This window comes from Podarcis pityusensis (assembly GCF_964106645.2).
Source record: "Podarcis pityusensis genome assembly, chromosome: 17".
Taxonomy (NCBI): domain Eukaryota; kingdom Metazoa; phylum Chordata; class Lepidosauria; order Squamata; family Lacertidae; genus Podarcis; species Podarcis pityusensis.
The window spans coordinates 33,396,458-33,407,833 of NC_138042.1; the positions used below are offsets into that span (position 1 = coordinate 33,396,458).

Sequence of the window (11,376 nt, forward strand, 5' to 3'; positions counted from 1 at the left end):
ATTTCCCATCAAAACCCTGAAGTGACCCCCTGTCAAAAATAAAGACATTTGCACCCACTGTATTAATGCTGCAAGGGACTTTTTAATGTGTGGTTATGACCTACTGGTGGCGGAAGGAGCGAGCCATATTCCAGTGAGTGAGCCTGTCCCTGGCTATAGTACTGGTGTTAGCCCTCTCACTGGTCAGAGCTGAGGAGTTAAGGGGCAGAGGGATTAGGAGAGGGAGGCTGGGAAGATGAAACAGGTTTGAAAAGGCAACTGAAACCATCTTAGGTTAGATTACTTTACCAAGATGGAGATTTTAAAGAGAATCAAGAAAATTAAAAATGCTTTACTGGAAAACCAAGAGAAAATGAAGATAAATGAAGGAATGTGAAGAGGGGAATCAAGTTTTAGTTACCTTTCAAACTAATGAATCTCTGGATGAAAAGAAGGAGCACATGAAAGGGTACATGGATATGAAGTCCACTTAAAGAAGAGGGAAAATGAGTGGGGGAAATAGAAGGCTTTTCTTTTAAAAGGCAACTAGAGAAGTCATTTCATGAACGGAAAGTTGGGGTTTTTTGTTGCTGAAGCTATAAATGTGCATGCCGAAAGAGAAAAAAGAAGACGAGGAGAGGACAAAGCCGTTCCTTCTAATTTCATGTTGGCTCAGGTTGGAGAGAAGGAGAGAAAGACAGGTAAGTTTAAAACTTGCTGAAAAAGCAAATCATTCTGAGGATGAACCTGCTGATGGCAACTGGAGAGTGACTCCTCAGGGACATGGCAAGTCCAGGATCCTGAGGGAAAGTGCTTTCTCCAAAGGAAGTTCCTGAGAGTGGCTAGAGTGCTGGATTAGGACTTGGGAGACTCGAGTTCAAATCCTCACTGTGCCATGAAGCGCTCTATCTCTCAGCCTAACCTACCTCACAGGGCTGTTGTGAGGATCCAATGAGGAAGCAGACTAGAACATCTACTCCACTAAGCCTTTCCAGCAAAACTGGCAAATTATGAAAAGATATGGGAAATGGAGCCCAAAAGGTAACTATGGAACAGGCCAGGCAAAATTATCCCTGATACGTAACGTGGTTCTCTGGTGGTATTAACCAAGGTTTTTGGATTTTATTTTATTTTTGCTAAGCATCTTCTAGGAACAGCTATTTAGCACATAGCTCAGACAATACAAAGCGTTGACTTTATACAAACAACTTTATACAACTACTCGGTGATCTTTTTCAGTGCAATGAGTTTGTACTGGTCTCTCTTTTTTAATCTCTCCACGCGCTTCATGAAAAAAATGACAGTCAAAATGGCACTCTGTGACTGAACCACATCTAGGTGAGTATCCCTTGCTTGACTAGGGAGGAAATATCTAGTCAAAATGGTGCTCTGTGATTCCTCATTCATTTTAAGGTTGCGGCAAGAAGATTTGCGACCTGTTACGATAAAGGATTCTTCCATATCTACCCATCCTAAAATGGAGCCTTCAGCTCTGGAATATGTCTCCAATGTGTCTTGCAAGTGGAGGATTCCAGTGGAGGCAGAACGAATGCTTGTAGGTTATAGAGCTGTACTGAAAGGACTGGCTTTTCCAGCAACAACGACAAGATGACATAATACTGTAAATGGGAAACGGGCGTCAAAAGATAACTATGCAACAGGGCAGGTAAACCTATCTCTGATACGTCATGTGGCTGTGGTAGTAATAATTCTAAAATCATGGCCTATGATTTCATGGACAAATGCGCTAAGCGGATGAATTATGCTGTGTCCCTCAACGTTCCATGTGCGTCCCTCCCAAAGCTGTGCGCTCAGTGGAAGAGGACAAGCATCCCAGGTAGAAGGAGTGTACCATTCTTCGGTCAAGGGTATACAATTGCTGTTCTCCCCTGGTGGAACCTCTAAACTTTTTGCTCAGCATCTTCCAAGAACACCATTTAATACATACTGCCGCACCTTACTTGGATGTGTCTGGAGTCATGGAAGCTTGACTACCCTGCGTTCTCCTCCAAATGGACCTTGAGCTTGTTTGGAGGTCCTAGCAGGGGAGCAGAGCTATCGTATACCCTTGACCGAAGAATGGTGCAGTTCTTCTATCTGGGATGGTCATCCTCTTCTACTGAGCGCGCAGCTTCGGGAGGGACACACATGGAGCGGTGAGGGGGGTAGGGGACCACAGCCTAGCCAGCCAGATCAGCCAAATCAACCCTGGCGATCAATGGGGTGGCAGATATTGCAGCCAGATCGCCCTCACATCCTCTTCGCCTGTCACTTCTCGCTTTGAAGTGACCATTGCAGCTGAAGGAAGGTAACTACCAAGTACTCTTGAATATTCAGAGGCGATGACAGGCTCAGATAACTCACAAGTAAACCCTAAACGCTACATCACAATGATAGCAATATATTATGAGTGGAGGACATCTAGGTGAGTATCTCATGCTTGCTTCGCTGGGAAGAAAATTTATATTGTCTTCCTTCTGCAACTCTTTGTGCAAAGACTGTTTCAGGTCACAGGAGAAGGACGATCACACGGCCATGAGCTCACTGGAGAAAAGGTAGGTTATTGATGTAATAATACATAAAATATACAAGTTCTTAAGAAGCTTGCACTTAGCAATATTGGTCATTCAGTCATTCTTTTCAGATGAGCTGGGAACTGAAGACGCCAGGTGGCCGCCATTCCTGTTTCCAAAGTAACTTCTACTGTCGAGATGTCACTGCAGAGAAGACCTTTTCCTGTGTCAGTCCACAATGAGGTACACTTGCGGACGGGACAACACTCTTTCTTTTGTTCCAGATCTTCTGATTTACAGACGTCGCAGAGTTCACTGTGTCTGAGGCAGAGCTGTTTTGTTAACTCCCAAGATGCAAAGTGAGTAAGAGCTCTCAATACATCAAGTAAAAACCAGCAGTGTATTATTGAGAGAAACATGCATTTTGATTGCGCGGCTTTAGGTAACCTGCTGTTTTTGGTCTTCTGTTTCTGTAGGAGAGAGAAAAGGTGCTGAAGACCCCAGTCTCTTCCAGGTGCGTCTCATCGACACCCTCTCTTTACAGTTGTGTCTGAAGAGCCCACAACACTCAGATGAAGCCACCTCTTCCTGCAGAGTCACAGAAGTCATGGTGGACGTATTTTACAAACAAACAAACAAGCAAAAAACTTTTTCCATGGGATTGGTGGGATGGGGCTGGGGAGAAACTAGTAAATGTGGATTGCTTTTCACAGACCAACAGAAGGAACTGCCAGGCACACAAAGTCACACTTCAAATGGACCAAAAAAACCCTCAGAAAAATATCAAGATGGAGATTTTAAAGAGAATCAAGAAAATTAAAAATGCTTTACTGGAAAACCAAGAGAAAATGAAGATAAATGAAGGAATGTGAAGAGGGGAATCAAGTTTTAGTTACCTTTCAAGCTAATGAATCTCTGGATGAAAAGAAGGAGCACATGAAAGGGTACATGGATATGAAGTCCACTTAAAGAACAGGGAAAATGAGTGGGGAAAATAGAAGGCATTTCTTTTAAAAGGCAACTAGAGAAGTCATTTCATGAACGGAAAGTTGGGGTTTTTTGTTACTGAAGCTAGAAATGTGCGTGTCGAAAGAAAAAACAAAGAAGACGAGGAGAGGACAAAGCCGTTCCTTCTAATTTCATGTTGGCTCAGGTTGGAGAGAAGGAGAGAAAGACAGGTAAGTTTAAAACTTGCTGAAAAAGCAAATCATTTTGAGGATGAACCTGCTGATGGCGACTGGAGAGTGACTGCTCAGGGACATGGCAAGTCCAGGATCCTGAGGGAAAGTGCTTTCTCCAAAGGAAGTTCCTGAGAGTGGCTAGAGTGCTGGATTAGGACCTGGGAGACTCGAGTTCAAATCCTCACTGTGCCATGAAGTGCTCTATCTCTCAGCCTAACCTACCTCACAGGTTGTGAGGATCCGATGAGGAAGCAGACTAGAACATCTACTCCACGAAGCCTTTCCAGCAAAACTGGCAAATTATGAAAAGATATGGGAAATGGAGCTCAAAAGGCAACTATGGAACAGGCCAGGCAAAATTATCCCTGATGCATAACGTGGTTCTCTGGTGATAATAACCAAGGTTTTTGGATTTTATTTTATTTTTGCTAAGCATCTTCTAGGAACAGCTATTTAGCACAAAGCTCAGACAACACAAAGCGTTGACTTTATACAAACAACTTTATACAACTACTCGGTGATCTTTTTCAGTGCAATGCTTTTGTACTGGTCTCTCCTTTTTAATCTCTTCACCCGCTTCTTGAAAAAATGACTGTCAAAATGGCACTCTGTGACTGAACCACATCTAGGTGAGTATCCCTTGCTTGACTAGGGAGGAAATATCTAGTCAAAATGGCGCTCTGTGATTCCTCATTCGTTTTAAGGTTGCGGCAAGAAGATTTGCGACCTGTTACGATAAAGGATTCTTCCGTATCTACCCATCCTAAAATGGAGCCTTCAACTCTGGAATATGTCTCCAATGTGTCTTGCAAGTGGAGGATTCCAGTGGAGGCAGAACGAATGCTTGTAGGTTATAGAGCTGTACTGAAAGGACTGGCTTTTCCAGCAACAACGACAAGATGACATAATACTGTAAATGGGAAACGGGCGTCAAAAGATAACTATGCAACAGGGCAGGTAAACCTATCTCTGATACGTCATGTGGCTGTGGTAGTAATAATTCTAAAATCATGGCCTATGATTTCATGGACAAATGCGCTAAGCGGATGAATTATGGTGTGTCCCTCAACGTTCCATGTGCGTCCCTCCCAAAGCTGTGCGCTCAGTGGAAGAGGACAAGCATCCCAGGTAGAAGGAGTGTACCATTCTTCGATCAAGGGTATACAATTGCTGTTCTCCCCTGGTGGAACCTCTAAACTTTTTGCTCAGCATCTTCCAAGAACACCATTTAATACATACTGCCGCACCTTACTTGGATGTGTCTGGAGTCTTGGAAGCTTGACTACCCTGCGTTCTCCTCCAAATGGACCTTGAGCTTGTTTGGAGGTCCTAGCAGGGGAGCAGAGCTATCGTATACCCTTGACCGAAGAATGGTGCAGTTCTTCTATCTGGGATGGTCATCCTCTTCTACTGAGCGCGCAGCTTCGGGAGGGACACACATGGAGCGGTGAGGGGGGTAGGGGACCACAGCCTAGCCAGCCAGATCAGCCAAATCAACCCTGGCGATCAATGGGGTGGCAGATATCGCAGCCAGATCGCCCTCACATCCTCTTCGCCTGTCACTTCTCACTTTGAAGTGACCATTGCAGCTGAAGGAAGGTAACTACCAAGTACTCTTGAATATTCAGAGGCGATGACAGGTTCAGATAACTCACAAGTAAACCCTAAACGCTACATCACAATGATAGCAATATATTATGAGTGGAGGACATCTAGGTGAGTATCTCATGCTTGCTTCGCTGGGAAGAAAATTTATATTGTCTTCCTTCTGCAACTCTTTGTGCAAAGACTGTTTCAGGTCACAGGAGAAGGACGATCACATGGCCATGAGCTCACTGGAGAAAAGGTAGGTTATTGATGTAATAATACATAAAATATACAAGTTCTTAAGAAGCTTGCACTTAGCAATATTGGTCATTCAGTCATTCTTTTCAGATGAGCTGGGAACTGAAGACGCCAGGTGGCCGCCATTCCTGTTTCCAAGGGAACTTCTACTGTCGAGACGTCACTGCAGAGAAGACCTTTTCCTGTGTCGGTCCACAATGAGGTACACTTGCGGGTGGGACAACACTCTTTCTTTTGTTCCAGATCTTCTGATTTACAGACGTCGCAGAGTTCACTGTGTCTGAGGCAGAACTGTTTTGTTAACTCCCAAGATGCAAAGTGAGTAAGAGCTCTTGATACATCAAGTAAAAACCAGCAGTGTATTATTGAGAGAAACATGCATTTTGATTGCGCGGCTTTAGGTAACCTGCTGTTTTTGGTCTTCTGTTTCTGTAGGAGAGAGAAAAGGTGCTGAAGACCCCAGTCTCTTCCAGGTGCGTCTCATCGACACCCTCTCTTTACAGTTGTGTCTGAAGAGCCCACAACACTCAGATGAAGCCACCTCTTCCTGCAGAGTCACAGAAGTCATGGTGGACGTATTTTACAAACAAACAAACAAGCAAAAAACTTTTTCCATGGGATTGGTGGGATGGGGCTGGGGAGAAACTAGTAAATGTGGATTGCTTTTCACAGACCAACAGAAGGAACTGCCAGGCACACAAAGTCACACTTCAAATGGACCAAAAAAACCCTCAGAAAAATATCAAGATGGAGATTTTAAAGAGAATCAAGAAAATTAAAAATGCTTTACTGGAAAACCAAGAGAAAATGAAGATAAATGAAGGAATGTGAAGAGGGGAATCAAGTTTTAGTTACCTTTCAAGCTAATGAATCTCTGGATGAAAAGAAGGAGCACATGAAAGGGTACATGGATATGAAGTCCACTTAAAGAACAGGGAAAATGAGTGGGGAAAATAGAAGGCATTTCTTTTAAAAGGCAACTAGAGAAGTCATTTCATGAACGGAAAGTTGGGGTTTTTTGTTACTGAAGCTAGAAATGTGCGTGTCGAAAGAAAAAACAAAGAAGACAAGGAGAGGACAAAGCCGTTTCTTCTGATTTCATGTTGGCTCAGGTTGCCTTGGAAGGAGAGAAAGACAGGTAAGTTAAAAACTTGCTGAAAAGGCAAATCATTTTGAGGATGAACCTGCTGATGGCGACTGGAGAGTGACTGCTCAGGGACATGGCAAGTCCAGGATCCTGAGGGAAAGTGCTTTCTCCAAAGGAAGTTCCTGAGAGTGGCTAGAGTGCTGGATTAGGACCTGGGAGACTCGAGTTCAAATCCTCACTCTGCCATGAAGTGCTCTATCTCTCAGCCTAACCTCCCTCACAGGGTTGTGGTGAGGATCAGATGAGGAAGCAGACTAGAACATCAACTCCACTAAGCCTTTCCAGCAGAACCTGCAAGATTATGAAAAGAAATGGGAAATGGAACTCAAAAGGCAACTATGGAACAGGCCAGGCAAAATTATCCCTGATGCATAACGTGGTTCTCTGGTGACAATAACCAAGGTTTTTGGATTTTATTTTATTTTTGCTAAGCATCTTCTAGGAACAGCTATTTAGCACAAAGCTCAGACAACACAAAGCGTTGACTTTATACAAACAACTTTATACAACTACTCGGTGATCTTTTTCAGTGCAATGCTTTTGTACTGGTCTCTCCTTTTTAATCTCTTCACCCGCTTCTTGAAAAAATGACTGTCAAAATGGCACTCTGACTGAACCACATCTAGGTGAGTATCCCTTGCTTGACTAGGGAGGAAATATCTAGTCAAAATGGTACTCTGGGATTCCTCATTCGTTTTAAGGTTGCGGCAAGACAGTTTGCGACTTTTTACAGCAAAGGATTCTTCTGTATATTCCCATCTGAAAATGGAGCCTTCAACTCTGGAATGTCTCCAATGTGTCTTGCAAGTGGAGGATTCCAGTGGAGGCAGAACGAATGCTTGTAGGTTATAGAGCGGTACTGAAAGGACTGGCCTTTCCAGCAACAACGACAAGATGACATAATAAATGGGAAACGGACGTCAAAAGGTAACTATGCAACAGGGCAGGCAAACCTATCACTTCTCACTTTGAAGCGACCATCGCAGCTGAAGGAAGGTAACTATCAAGTACTCTTGTATTTTCAGAGGCGATGACAGGCACGGATCCCTCACAAATAAATCCTAAACACTACATCACAATGATAGTAATATAGTTCTATACACTTCCACTAATGGACATTTAGGTGAGTATCCCTAGCTTGGCCAGGGAGAAAATCTCTATTGTGTCCCATCTGCAACTCATTGTGCTAAGACTCTTTCAGGTTGCGGTGACGGAGTTGTCAGAAGAGGCCCTATTCTGCGTCGCTGCAATGAGGCTCACCTGCAAGTAGGAGAAGACGTCTTCTTTTGTTCCAGCTCCTCTTTTCTTCTGGCTTCCCAGAGCTCACTGTACCTGAAGAGAGAGTCACCTGCTGTTTTAGGTAAGTTCACACTCCACTACTCAGTGTCCCCCCCCCCCCAAGACAATGTTTTTTGTATTGGTCGCTCCTTTTTCTCATTTTCTTTTCTGCTGGTCTCTCCACAGGTCTCTCCAAAGAGCTCTTCTTAACATCTTCAGGTTTTCTTTTTCCTGAGAGAACATTCGCAGATCAATGGCTCATCCAGCTTCAGACAAAAATGGCAGTCAAAATGGTATTCCATTGTTCAAGGATATTTAGGTCAGTACCCCTTGCTTGACTAGGGAAGAAATCTCTTATCGTGTTCCATCTGCATCTTTTTGCACTAACATTGTTTTCTGCTAAGACTCTTTCAGGTTGCAGTCCCCGACTCGTCAGAAGTGGAAGCCCTTTGCAGCAGATTTCTTCATAACTCTTAAGGTTTTTCTTTTTCCTGAGAGAACATTCACAGAATGTTCTCTCAGGTTTTGCTTTTCCCCTTGTTGCATTGCTCAAAAAAAAAGCAAAAGGCACTGGTGGTCGGCGCTCCTGGTTCCCAGGACGGGGTTCAAATCCCTGCGGTGTCCATGCTTACTTCCAATGCAACTGCTATCGCTCTCTATCCCTCTCTCTCTATCCCTCTCTATTTCTCTATCTCACACTGCCCAAATAACAATTGGCTCCCTTTTTTTAAAGCCAACATATTAGCATGGGAAAGTGGTGACTTCAGTGACTGAGCTTGATTCTTAACTCCACCATTGCACCAAAGGACCATTTCAAGCATCACCTTCAAGGTTTTCAGGTCAGGGTTCAAGTCCCTGCGGTGTCCTGGCTAACTTCCAATGCAACCATCATGCCCCTCTATTATCACCTATATCCCTCACTTCTTAAAGTATTAGCGTGCGAGTGTTTTTGGATGGGGATTTCAGTGAATAAGCTTGGTTCTGAACTCCGCCATGGCATCTAAGGACCAGTTCAAGCAACCTTTGCACTGTGCCTGCTGCTCTAATGATGCTCCCCTGATGCATCTCCAGGTGTGTCTAGATAGGCTGGATCATGTGGGTGCTTCCTATCCTAGCATTCCCAGGTACTAAGGAGTACTACCCTAGTACTTTTTAAAAGAGAGTCTAATTTCACATCTTGTCTGTTTAGGAAACAACAAACACCCCAAAAAATGCAGCCTATTTAAATTATGTGGGAAATGGACAAGGTCTCAATGGCAGAGCAACTGGTACCACATGCACACATTAGCAGAACAAGCAAGGCAAAGACAGGGTGGTCAGTGTCCTCCTTTGGAGAAGACTTGTGTCCATTTGAAGGGCTATCAGAAGGTTAGGATAAGGACAGGTGGCAGAATAAGGACGGGTGGCAGTTCTCTGTATGATGTCCTCTGTTTGAGTGGCTGTCCATTCCAAATCTGGTTTAAAAGTAAAGGAGGAAAGCAGGGGCCCAGGAACTGCCCATCAGCAGCCAGCCCCTTGGCAGACGACTGAGCAGATGCACACAGGCCCTGGTCCTCCCCACTACAGTGAGATGTATCATATTCCTCTATAAAAATTATAGGCTGATATCTAACATTAGTCATACTCAAGAGTAAAATAATGCATCCCGCTAATTCATACTCAGACTCACCGAAACCAAAGGGTTTACATTGTATGACTCAGTATTGTAGTAATCATTTTTAAATGTGGATCTATATACAGCATTTGCAAATCAGTCTCCTCTTTTTTTCTTTTTTAAGCCATGTGTCAGTGGCCAGTATAAGTAGAGAGGCCAATTCCTGCAATTCGGAGAATCTAAGGAAGCAACAAATGCTGAAGGGGCAACAAAGTTTAGTGAGCGGGAAGAACCTGTGGAAGGAAGCAGTTCAGACTCCAAGGCTGAAGCAGAGGAGGGACGTCAAGAGACTGCTGAGGAATCCAGGGAGTCTCCCTCTCCTGCTGCGACAAGCTCCCCTCCAGCCTTGTCTCCAAGAACGCACAGAATAATGAGGAGAGTGGAACAGAGGCCAAAGATGCTCAGATGCTGTTTGAGACTGCTTGGGAGAGGAGGAGCCTTAGAAGGCAGGGACCTCAGTCCTGACAACTGCTCCACCGGGCCAAGACCTACTGGGAAGTGTTGCTGAGTTGTATATTAATTTCCTTGAATAAAAAGTTGGCTGAGCACTGACAACTGGCCTTGCTTCTTTGTGCTGACCTGCATCTGACTCCAGCCCTGGCAGCCTGGCCCTTTGTTTTCCCCCTGATCATGGGAAGTGCAGTTTGACCCTAACTCTGCGTAGAAGGAAGTCCCAGTGATCCGGCCAGTGTGCTTTGGGGGCACAGCTATAACACAGTGGTGGAGTGCGTGTGTTGTAGGGAGGAGGTCACAGATTTCCAGATATGGCTGCTGGAGGAAATCCTTAGAGAGAGACTGTCAGTCTTTGATACAAAGCCAGATGGGAGCACTGGCCTAATTCAGTTATAAGGCAGCTTCCTTTGTTCCTGTGCTTAGGGTTGCAGCCATGAAGCTCAGTTTCATGGATGAATTTGTATACACAGAATGGCAGCTTAGGCTTGCGGTCTAAGACTAGCCACAATGGCATCATTCATAGAATCATAGAATTGCAGAGTTGGAAGGGACCCTGAGGGTCATCTAGTCCAACCCTCCTGCGATGCAGGAATCTCAACTAAAACATCCATGACAGGTGGCCATCCAACCTCTTCTTCAAACCTCCAAGGAAGGAGAGTCCACCGCCCTTCGAGAGAGTCTGTTCCACTGCCTAACAGCTCTTACTGTCAGAAGGATCTTCCTACACTTAGTCGGAAAGGCCTCTATGGGCATATATGGGCATTGTTGGCAACCGATGCCACACAGCATGGCATTACCCTGGCCCCCTACTCTAAGTAAGTTGATTTGAGAACAACAAAAAACAGGACATAAAAACTCTCCTGGACACTAGAACCACCAATCTACAGTGTGTCTCATTTTGGGGGAGTTCAAGCTCTGTTTATTGGCCTTCATCCAGTCCACAAGTGCACAGACAACAGTCCAAACCATGCGCTCCCTGTCCTGGAGAAGTTGAGCAGTGTGTCATCAGTGTTCTGAATATTCTTTGCCTGCAAACTCCTAACAACCACATCCAGTGGCGTCATAGATATTAAATAGCACAGGGGCCAAGAGTACAGTGGTACCTCGAGTTACATACGTTTCAGGTTACATACGCTTCAGGTTGCAGACTCCGCTAACCCAGAAATAGTGCTTCAGGTTAAGAACTTTGCTTCAGGATAAGAACAGAAAATCGGGCTCCGGCAGCGCGGCAGCAGCAGGAGGCCCCATTAGCTAAAGTGGTACCTCAGGTTAAGAACAGTTTCAGGTTAAGAACGGACCTCCGGAACGAATTAAGTACTTAACCCG

The 11,376-nt window shown here is 44.6% G+C and overlaps 1 long non-coding RNA gene across 1 annotated transcript; it reads left to right on the forward strand.

Moving 5' to 3' along the window:
- Positions 1–712: 712 nt before the first annotated feature.
- On the forward strand, positions 713–10,152 carry LOC308467056. Its single transcript, XR_013981124.1, has 2 exons — positions 713–3,670; positions 9,722–10,152. It is a non-coding gene; the product is annotated as an uncharacterized lncRNA (long non-coding RNA).
- Positions 10,153–11,376: the final 1,224 nt, after the last annotated feature.